This window comes from Ictidomys tridecemlineatus, chromosome 3, assembly GCF_052094955.1.
Source record: "Ictidomys tridecemlineatus isolate mIctTri1 chromosome 3, mIctTri1.hap1, whole genome shotgun sequence".
Taxonomy (NCBI): domain Eukaryota; kingdom Metazoa; phylum Chordata; class Mammalia; order Rodentia; family Sciuridae; genus Ictidomys; species Ictidomys tridecemlineatus.
This window is the reverse complement of record NC_135479.1, coordinates 176,089,193-176,098,390: the sequence shown is the minus strand read 5'-3', so window position 1 is coordinate 176,098,390 and position 9,198 is coordinate 176,089,193. Positions and strand designations below refer to the sequence as shown.

At 39.5% G+C, this 9,198-nt stretch overlaps 1 long non-coding RNA gene across 1 annotated transcript; it reads left to right on the top strand.

Moving 5' to 3' along the window:
- Positions 1-1,164: 1,164 nt before the first annotated feature.
- On the top strand, positions 1,165-2,234 carry LOC120885469 (uncharacterized). The gene is made up of 3 exons (XR_013435745.1): positions 1,165-1,286; positions 1,643-1,801; positions 1,961-2,234. It is a non-coding gene; the product is annotated as an uncharacterized LOC120885469 (long non-coding RNA).
- The last annotated feature ends 6,964 nt before the right edge of the window (positions 2,235-9,198 follow it).

Sequence of the window (9,198 nt, the reverse complement as noted above, 5' to 3'; positions counted from 1 at the left end):
AAGGTGTGAATTTGCAGGGCTCCTGAGTCGGGCTGGTGGCCCATGGCAGTGGATCTGAAATAGAAATGGGTTTCAGAGACAAAAAAGCTGTGGTAATACCCCTGGGAGACATATGTGGTGTCCAACAGGCTCATCTTTCCTTCTGTACTTTTGCATGCGCTGATCTTATGGGACTAGAATCTCATCTGTGGTAGCTTGGGGATGCCAAGACCTGATAGGTGCTTATACAGAAGCCTCCAATCCTATCCACAAAAGAAGTCATTTCTGTGACTTTAAGGATCCTTCTCAGCAACCCTCAGGAGAGTCGATTGGTTCTTGCTTGCTCAAGGCTTTCCCAAGTTTGGGGAATTTCCCCCCACATTGTGGTCCCTTTCCAGGTAGGACTCAAGGACTACAGAATTCTGAAACTGCTCCCACAGAAAAGAAAAGAATTAGTTTTATTCATCTTTGTTTTTTTGTATTGGTTTAAAAATGTATCTATTGACATATTTACAACAAACATTGAAGGGGTTCATGTTGTATCTTCATTCATACCGAGGGCATTGGTCACTTCCACCAACTTGTCTTCCATCTTCTTTTCAATCCTTCCTAGACCCTAATAATCCTTACTCTACATTCAAGTAAAATTCTGTTTATAAAATTTTACATTTGAGAGAGAACATGCCATACATGTAGCTCTTTTCATAACAACTGGCTGAAGTAAGCTCTCTGAATATGCTTGATTGGATCATTAAACAGAGGGGCTAGTGTTTTTATAAGATGTAAATATATGTGTGCTTCTGATAATTTTTTAATAACCAATTTCTGGTAACCTTGCAACAGTGGGCCATACCTGTAATCACACCGATTAAGGAGCCTGAGGTAGGAGGACTTCAAGTTTTAGAAAGCCTTGGACATTTAGGAAGGCTCTGTGGCTGAAAGAAAATACCAATAAAGGGGCTCTGGTAGTAAAACATGAAAAATTCTTTTACATTAGGGAGATGTTTTAAAGAGCCACAGTTTTGTTCTTCATTGGGGTTATGCTTGTAGGATAATAAGCAGTATGATCATGTAAGAATGATCAAACCTTTACAAAGGTTATTTGTTGTACTATGTTTCAGGAACTGTTGTTACTTCGCTCATATTTTCTTTTTTCTTCTTCAGTACTGGAAATTGAAGCCAGGTCCCTAGAACAAAGCTACATTTCCAGGCTTTTTATAATTTTGAGAGAGACTCTCCTTTAGTTGCTCACCTGACTTCAGACTTTTATTCCTTCTGCCTCAGCCTCCTAGTTGCTGTGATGACAAGTGTGTGACACAACTATGCTGGACTGACCTATGGTTTCTTAGAATCCTAAGACATAAGTTTCAAAATTAGGAATTTTGTTCTCACTTAACAGATTGAACAATGTCCACCAGCTGTGACTTAAAATTTTTAAATGTATAATGACATTTTAGTCTATTAAAGGTTGAGATAAGAATTTAAATCTGAACCATATTTGTTTTTCTGATATTTGAAGAGTATAGCTTTCCATCCCCCCCACCCCACCTCTCTATTCCCCTTAGTCCTTATAATTTAGGAATTCATCAGTAGAGAAACAAAACAGGTAGCTGAGAATTCCAATCAAGAGTGGAGAATTGATCTCCATCTTTTCTCCTAGCAGGACTCTCTACAAAGGACTCGGTTGCAGCATTGCCTTTGGTTTGATTTGGGATAATGAATTAAGCCTTTGTAGAAGCAAAGGTACACACCCTGAAGAAGCGCTGTGATCATGGGATTTCACATATACAAAGGAAACAGAGAATCTTGTGTTTAATAATGAGTAAGCCTTTGCGAAATATTTTAACCTTAATCTTCTTAATATAATTAATTAATTACTTAATCTAATGAATTACTCATACCAATTAGATTTATTATAATTGCATCCAAGAAGATTTCTCTTATTTTTTTCTGTTTTTTTTTTTAAATTTGTTCTTCCTAGATATACAGGACAGTAAAGATGATTGCTTTTCTACTGAAGTTCATCAGACCCAACCTTGTGAAGCAATTTGCTGCCAAGAGTACCATCATCACCCAACATAATGAACTCTACCTTGAAATTGTTCATTCAAGCAGGCCATCAGTAAAAAACAAATGCTGAGCAGTCACTCAATTCGTTCCCTCCTCTTTCAGCCCTGCCACTGCTTCTTTAGATCTAGAGGCCAAAGTCATGGACCAATCACTCCTGTGTCAAGCAGGCTCTGTAATCTACAGAGTGACAGTAAGATCCCAGTTGCCTTTGTCACTGAGCTTAGAAGATTCTGGGAAGTGGTTCCCCCTTCTGTCCTGAGCTGGGAGAACCCTGGTGGGAAAGCCTAAAATATAGGCCATGGGGGCTGCTATATTGGGTCTCTTTCCACCCAGACACTTGCCTAGCACCCATACACCATAGAACCATCCCTAGTTCTACCTGCCTGCCTTTCCAGAACCCTATGCCCATGACACAAAAGAACTCAAATTCATCCTCAGGAGAGTGCCATGCTGCAAAGCAACCAGACAGTTGCCTGACCTGGCAGCTTCTCTTGGTCAAATCCATATAGTCCTAGAGACAGGCTCCCCAGAGACATGCAGACTTTTAACCCTGATTCATGACCACTGAATTCTAGGAGTACTGAGTGTTCAGATTGGTGGATTTTGTTTTTTCTTCTGTTCCAGAAAAATGTAAGATGCATCACTTACCAAAGTCTCCTTGTTTACTTTCTAATAGGCAATTGATGTTGTTGTACAGGCTCTCATAAATATTTGGTTCTCTTGATCAACAGGAGACAGAATGAAGAGAAAAGAGAGGATGGAAGAGTGCTGCAAGCCGTAGGAGACAGAGCTCTGATTCTGAGCTGTGCTGTGGACTGGACATCGGAGCCTTAGAGATGGTCTCCTTTGGTGGACAGAGGTATGGAAGGTATCCAGGGAGGGTGATGCAAAGGAGCCCCAAATTTTAGCCTCAAACAAATATATCCAAGTATAGAAAACAAAGTGTGGGATGGTAGGAGTTCCTTAGCTGGGAAATGTGTCTCTTTGCACAATATCTGTATCCTGCATCTACCTAAGGAAGGGCCTGGAGTCTTCAGTGTCTAAGATAGCCACAAGGCTGTCCCTGACCAGCACAGCTTCTCTCAGACACTAGCATCTCTCAGAATGGTGTCACTGAGATCCAGTTTAATACCAACCAGGGAGAGGAGGTCCTGGAAGGCAGAATGTCTGCCTCTGGTCCCTGGATCCCTGTGGTAATGAGTTAACCTATATAGAAAATGTACAAATGTCTCTAGTTAAACAATGTATTTCTTGATGGAAAGGCTTACACAGAAGAAAACCTGTAAAGTATCTAAATGAAATTTTGAAAGACATGTTTTCTTTTACCTGTATATTTGCTCAAAGAAAAAATTATATAAAACTAACCTTATAAAAACATCAAAAATATTTTAAATATTCTTTTTATGGAGAATATGTATTTTTTAAATATTTTTTCTCAGTTGTAGATGGACACAATACCTTTCTTTATTTCTCTTTATGTGATGCTAAGAATTAAACCCAGGGCCCCACACATGTTAGGTGAGCACTGTATCTCTGAGTCACAACCCCAGCCCAACAGGAAATGTATTATTTTATGTATCCCTTCTTCTGGGGTTGTCAAAAATGAAAGAGATTATAATAAGCTCAAGGCACAAAATCTAATATAATAGCATGATTGTATTCCTTCTGTCTTTAGGAACCCACACTGAACACACATAGTTTATGCACAAGGGATAAAGAAAATTAGCAATCCGATCAAAAAGCAAAAGCAGATTTCAGACTGAATATCAGAGAATGTCTCTCAAAAATCACACAGCAACTGGCCCATAGACAGAGCTTCAGAAATTAGAAAAGACTGGACAGGTAGCCATCAGCACCAGAGCAAACCTTTACAGAGCCACAAAGCCCCTGGCAAATGTCAGAATACTGGGTCATTCCAAGTGTTTGGGGGGAATATGTGCATGCAGTACTGCACATCACTATTGGAAAATAAATGCTTCACCTTAAAGAACAATCTGTCAATTATTGGTAAAATTAAGGTCATACACTTTTTATGAAACAGTTTTATTAATCGTCACCTGTTCTAGAGAAATTCTCCCACAGGTTCATAGAGACAATTATGTGTGGTTATGTGGACAGCAGCAATATGAATGTCCACTGCAGGAAATTGGAGAGTTGGGGTGTGCTAAGGCACATTAAAGGCTACTATGTCAGAATTTGAAGCAGCAGATGAAATGTACATAAAAAGATCTTAATAACTTGCAGATGGGGACTTTGAGTGCAGATTAGTGGTAGAGTGCTGGCCAGCATGAATGAAGTCCTAGAGTCAATACCCAATGATACTTAAAAAAAAAAAGTCGAAAGAAAGAAAAAGAAAAAAAAGGAAATGTTAAAATTTCTTCTAAATACAATTGGGTATGTCCCCTGAAACCTTTTACATCAATTAAAAATATAATCTCCTGAAGTATGAATTAATCCTCTTCCTATAACTTGTTAGAGGTTATGTGTGAAAATGGTTCACTATTGTCTTGATACAAAAAGCTCCACAAAATCTTGCAAATCATGAGATTCAAGTATTTGTGTTCACTTTTGAAACACAGAGAATCTGTCAAGGCCATCAAGGGTATGTATATCCATGGTCTTAAGAGTATGATCCAGCACCACTGAGTCTGGTCTCTGAAACCAGCTAGTCCATATGTGGAGAACTAGCTAGGTGTAGTGACCCTTGCAGGCTATCCCGAAGAAGCAAGAGACTGAGGGAAGAAATACAGATGTTTGATGCCATCCTAGGCAATATAGCCAGATCTTGTCTCAAACACAAGATAAAATGGGCTGAGAGGAAGCTCAGTGGTAAAGCCTAATATTCAATCACGAGAATCATCAAAAAACAAACAAACAAAAATTAAGTGCAGAATTAGAACAGTGATTTTGAATTTTATTTTTTTGTATTTTATTTAGAGACAGAGTCTCACTGAGTTGCTTTGCACCTTGCCCTTGCTAAGGCTGGCTTTGAATTCAACTTCTTCTGCCTTGACCTCCCAAGCCACTGGGATTAGAGAGGTGCACCAACATGCCTGGTTAATTTGTCTATGTTTATTTGAAATAGAGAAAGAATTTTTGGAGTGAATTGAAACTTGAAAGTACTAGAGGCTTGCTTCTATCCTACCTCATTCATGCATCTTTTCCCTAATTCAATCAAAACCAAGGAATTCCAAAATGCCTTCAGGATTGGTCCACTTGCACCTTAATCCTATGAGGTATTTCAATCAACGTATGATGCAAATGAATGTCCCTCCCACATAATTGGGTGTTGCTTCTGAGGTCAACTACTGGACAGAACACTATGAAAAGCTTCAGTCCATACCAGACTGAATGAGTTGGTCCTTTTCCTTGGCCAGGTACACACACATCTTGGCATGGTAGGGAAGCTGAAGCTATGGCAGTCTGTCAGTCAACCTGGAGATCATTTACTCTTAGGAGATCTTGTCCAGAGCTCTGCATTCCCCTAGGCCTGAACCCAGATAATTTTCCGTCACTGAGCTGCCACTCCTGCCAGTGCCTCCAGAGCTTCAGAGATGTAAATTTTCCAGTAAGCCCACTTCCTCACTGGGCTTACAAAGAGCAGGGAGCTGTCTTTGGGGAACTGAGGTCGTGCACTAACAGCCTGTGTTATTTCACAGAAGCACAGAGTTGAGATGGAACAGCACCGAGTTCAAGACCATCCAGCAGCCAATGGCTGAAACCTCTCAGGAGCTCTAGTCACCTCAAATATCTGCAAACACTATGGTCAGTGGGACCAATGGGTCCTGAACTTCCCAGGAGGTGCCAGTGCCTGGACAATTTGACAAACCCACACTCAGGCCTTCTCTTGGAGCCAAGGATATCCCCAGAAGCTGCTGAAAGCTGAGGCTTAAATCCCAGAGGAACCCAGAAAGGAAAGGAATCTCATCTTGAGGATGCCTTGCAGTACAATGCCCTTCAGCCAAAGCCCTAGAAGGAACCTGAAATACACCAATGGGGACCCTCATACTGCCCCTGTGGACTCATGCACTGGGACTATGCCCTGAATGCCTAGGCACTTTGAAGTCTTGGCTGTGGTGATCATCCCTCATTTTGTTCATTCTCTCTGAAATGATTTAAAGGTTCTTGAATAAAAATAAAATTCTTTGTGTAATTAATTTGTTAAAGAACTCTTCTTTTAGATGAACTGAGAATTCTTCTAGTTTCTAATGTGATTGAATTTTTCATGATGAGCCATTCCTTTATTCACTGCTTGTCTATTGATCTGGAGGGGGTGAGTAAAGGGTCAGGATGGGAAGCTATATAGGTAGGTCTGGGGCAGGAAGGAGCCAATTACCCAGCTCAGATCTGTGGCTGAATTCAATGCCATCTCTGGAGATATGAGGGTAGTATGCTAACAGAATGTATAGTTGGGTGGCCACTTGATGGTGTTTCCTCATAACTGAATGTGACCTTCCAGAAGAGGAGAGAGAATATGCATCAATAAATATCCTATAAATGGTCTACGGTTAATTTCTTACTAAGAAGGACATCAAAATGAAATCTCTAGTCTTGGGACTTCTGAGTTGACAATCATGGGATCCAAGACATCAGCTCTAGGTCAGACATGTCCAGACAGTGACAGAATCCTGCCCTGGTGGGCTATGTCCAGGTTAAGAGACTTTACAGATTTTCTTTTGAGATCCACCAAAACTGAAGGTTTTTGGGTGGGGTCATATGCCTAATGTCAGTTGGTTCAGGTAGCTTTAGCAAACTATCATCAGCAGGGTGCCATGTTGTTTATTAGTAGTCCAAGCTACACAGGAGGCTCAGGCAGGAGCATTGCTTGGGCCCAGGACTTTGAAGCCTCCCTGGACAACAGAACAAGATCCTGTATCAAAAAATAATAAGATAAATCATACATTGGGATTAGCTTGAAGGAATGTAATGCCTTCATTAGCATGGACATGAACTTTTAAACTTTCCTGTTTCCTGAAACCCGATAGGTTTTAGATTGAGGGGATTTGGATTTAGAGGGGCTTAGTTGCTAGGTCTTACTGAACAGTGAGATCAGACCTGTTTGCCTTGCTTTTCACATCAGCTAAATTTAGTGTCAATTGTCTATGGCATGAAATGGGAGTAGAGGTCAAAAAGAAGTTGAAGTATTTTTGTGGTTCAGATATACAGACAGGATTCCAATAGGATCATCTTTTTTCCTAAAAAGCTAAAATCTAAATTAGCTTTTCTTTCTCTCCCTCTCATGGATTTTCTTGAACCTTGGGGACTAGCCTCCACAATAAACAAAGGAAGCTAGGTGCAGAGGCCAAGGCCTGTAATCCCAGGGATTTGGAGTCTGAAGCAGGAGTAAAACAAGTTCAAGGCCAGCGACAGCAAAATTAAAAGTCCTTCTCTCGCTCTCTGTATCTCTCTGTCTCTCTCTCTCTGTCTCTCTCTCTCTCTCTCTCTCTCTCTCTCTCTCTCTCACACACACACACACACACACACACACACACACACACACACTGGAGATGTAGTTGTGTATAGAGATGTATGAAGCTCTTTGTTCACTCACCTGCACCACCAAGGAGGAAAAAAACACCTATAGCGTGTCATGACCACATATGTCACTGTGCAAAAAAGATTCCAGACCTTGTGCGATGATATAATTTACAAATGTAATAGTACTAAAGGACATCTTCATTTTTGAGAACCTTTCATTTCTTTACACACACATACACCATGCCTACCAAAATTGAGCATTGTAATAATGTACTTTCCTTTGGTTAAATTTACATAAAACAAAATTAGAAGTCTCTAAAAATCTTTATACAACTTATGCTTTCAGTATTGAAAATGATGAGAAGAACTACATAGCATAGCACATTATAATTTTTTTGTTATACATGACAGTACAATGACTTTGACATATCACACATTTGAATCAGATGGGATATTTTCTCATTTTCTGAGTATTCAGATTGCAGAATCCAAATTTTAATATGGGCAAAATAAAATAATAGATAACAAAAGAACAAAAAAACCTGACATTTAAAAGTCCCCCTCCTTGCAACTTGGGATTGAACTTGGGGCACTTTAACACCAAGCTACATCTCCTGCTGTTTTTATGTTTGAAGAGAGAGTCTTTCTATGTTGCTTGTGTGTTTATGATCCTTTTGCTTGAGCCTCCTGAGTAGCTGGAATTAAAGACATTTTAGAGGTTGATAATGGGCAACATTAATAATCAAATATCATTATTGATAATGGGCAACATCAATATTGCATAGAGGTAGTACACAACTACCTCTATGGCTCACTTTCTCAATCACCAACTCTGTTTCAAAGTATTACATTTAGATAAATGGTGATTTTTTTTAAATTTAGGGCAGGACACTCCTCAGATTATGTTCATATTCATATTCTATATGGTATTATTTTTCTGAAATATAATCAAAGTCTCATGATCTTGAATTAAAACTGATCCATGAGAAAATTTCTGTGGCATATGTTTGAGAGAAAGAAGCTACAGTACGGTTTTTACTGTCACATTTTTTGTCACAATTATCCAAGAAAAAGTAGTTTTTATCATTAGAAGCTCAAAGAACATCCACAAAACTATGGACTCCTTCACAAACTTCCTTCTTAACAATTCATTTGGGCCAAGCAAACTCTGCTTTGTAGTGGGTTTATAACTTGGCCCTCTAGAGTCGGAGCCTTAGCTGCTGCTAACATAAATCAGTAAGATTCCAGGCAGGGCTCACCCATCCACTGTGTAAAGTGACTAGGGCCTTAAAATACATTATGGTCCTACAAAATTGTTTTAATTTCTTTTGAAACTGGAAGAAAAAATAATTATAATGCATAATATAACACAAGTTATATATATATATAACATCAGCATATTTTATAAAACTATAGTGTTTGTCAATAATTTTTAATTTAATGTATTGATTAAGATTTTAGTTCAGGAATGAGTACCTTAAGGCAAAAGAATGCCAAGGATCAGGTGGGTTTCTGCTAGGCGCAGAGCGCCACAGTATGTGTTCTAATTCCCCAGGCTCAGGAAGGCTCAGTCTTTGACAAGTAGAACAGAGGGAGACCAAGTGCTTTGGTCTAAGCTGGAGAATGCACCAGGAAGAGGAGTTATCTCCTGACTTGACCTCCACTTAACTG